At 43.5% G+C, this 2,118-nt stretch overlaps 1 pseudogene; it reads right to left on the bottom strand.

Annotated features, from left to right (window-relative positions):
• Positions 1-912: 912 nt before the first annotated feature.
• Positions 913-1,713, bottom strand: LOC125148671 (protein NipSnap homolog 3A-like; annotated as a pseudogene).
• Between the last annotated feature and the right edge of the window lie 405 nt (positions 1,714-2,118).

Below are 2,118 nucleotides of genomic sequence, written 5' to 3'. Positions count from 1 at the left end.
CATAACGATCCTAGGAAAAACAGAGTCCAAATTGCCCCGAGGCTTCAAAATTCAGTGTAAGGGCACTAAAAGGGGGCTTTTGGCTGGGCTCAGAGCAGGAAGAATGAGGAATGAAGAGCCTCTTAGGGGCAAGTGATGTCATGTTGAAAGCTAACAGAGAAAAGCAAGGCAATTCAACTCCTATACTCCTTTCTCTGTTGAGGAAAGTGATCTTCAAACTGGGAAGGCTAGAACAAATATGGTTAGTAGGAAACTGAAACCTGTGATAGGTAAGGAGACAAGAAAACACCTTGCCACTCAAATGTGTTCTGGAGAATGACATCCCACTCCACAGAGGAAGGTGTGGGGTATAAGCAGCTGCAGGGAGTGATGGAGTATTGGAGGGGATTTTGAGGAATAGGAACATGCTCCAATTTAAAAAAAAAAAAGAAAAGTAAAGTAAATGGGTGGATTACAGAAAGGTGAAAATTATCCAGACCTGAGAATAATTTTTTTATGGATATGTAGACTTTCATTATGGCAAGCATATCCATAACCATAAAGATCTCCTTAAAACAAAAACATGTCCCAAGTATCTTTGTTAAGTAGTGATCTAAAATGAAGTAATAATTGGGGTACCTGGTGGCTTAGTCGGTTGAGCGACTGACTCTTGATTTCGGCTCAGGTCATGATCTCACAGTGGTAAGATAGAGCCCCACCTCGGGCTCCATGCTGGAGGAAAGGGACAAAACTATCTCCTGAAGTGGTGGTGACAAAAGACAGAGATGGCTTTCAAAAATGCAAGGGGCATAGCTAATTAACTTATCACCTCCTTCAAGCTACAGTGAGAATCTATTGGGAGAATCAAAGCCCCATAGCAGACGCATTTTAGGGCAGTTCATGAAATGCCTCATATTTCAGTAGAAAACTATTTCAACAGTGAAATGACATGGGCATCAGAAGCATACTTTGCTGTGACACATGGTAGTTGACATCTTTCCAAACAACCACCACAAGTCTGGGGTCCTCAAGAGACTGATGTCTCCCAGCTACACGATCATCTGTACTCGTATTTCACTGAAGAACAGGAACTCTGCTGGCTGCTCCATATTCTGGGTGGAGAATGCAACTGGTTTTACATAGCCTAAATCTACAAGGGTATCAACTGCCATTTTTAGTGCATCACCCCACAGAGTTGGCATCAGGTTTCATCTGGAAAATAACCAGTTCTTGGACTCACTCCTTTGGAGGTTTTTTGGACGATGGTATGACATAGGTAACCTCCAACTCTTGTTAATCAATGAGAGCCACCTTTGGAATGAGAAGCTGTTCCTGGCCATCCTTATTTTTGGTCAAGCCTTTCTGAACTTCAGTTCCATGAACAAAACTATGATACTTCCAAGGCATCTGGGTAGTTCAGTCGGTGAAGCATCCAACTCTTGATCTCAGTTCAGGTCTTGATCCCAGTGTGGTGAGTTCAAGCCTTGTACTGGGCTCTGCACTGGGCATTGAAGCCTATTTTAAAAAGAGAGAGTTAAAAAAAAAAAAAAAACTATCGTACTTCCAAACATGAAACACTTTATTCACTCCACCTCCAAATGTTACACTCCAAAATCCAACAAATTCAGAGTCAGCTGTCCAAAGATGAATAGTTTTCTTAATATTTTCTGGAAACTCATTTTTCTTTAAAAGTTTAAGGTAATAAGTATAAAACTCATAGAGTATTTCGTCATATTGTCAGCCCCCTCCCCCCCTTAGCAAAGGTGAACACACCTGAGGGTGAATGGCTGTGTGGCCAGACCCCTCAGGAATCAAGCCTGGTGGTAGCTTCAAGTGTTGGGAAGGGCAGCCCAGTGGGAAGGGAAGCCAGTCAGTAGTCTTTCAAGGGTCTCTCTTCTTATGTCTTCCTTACTAGAAACCAGGTCCTGGCCAAGTTTTTAAATGTCTATTTATTTTTGAGAGAGAGAGAGAAAGAGCATGAGTAGAGGAGGGGCAGAAAGACAGGGAGACACATAACCCAAAGCAGGCTCCAGGCTCCGAGTCATCAGCACAGAGCCCGACGCAGGGCTTGAACCCACCAGCCGGAGATCATGACCTGAGCTGAAGTCGGAAGCTTAACCGACTGAGCCACCCAGGTGC

The sequence above is a fragment of the Prionailurus viverrinus genome, chromosome D3 (assembly GCF_022837055.1).
Source record: "Prionailurus viverrinus isolate Anna chromosome D3, UM_Priviv_1.0, whole genome shotgun sequence".
NCBI classification, from domain to species: domain Eukaryota; kingdom Metazoa; phylum Chordata; class Mammalia; order Carnivora; family Felidae; genus Prionailurus; species Prionailurus viverrinus.
The sequence above is the reverse complement of the archived record's forward strand: the minus strand, read 5'-3'. Positions and strand labels throughout refer to the sequence as shown.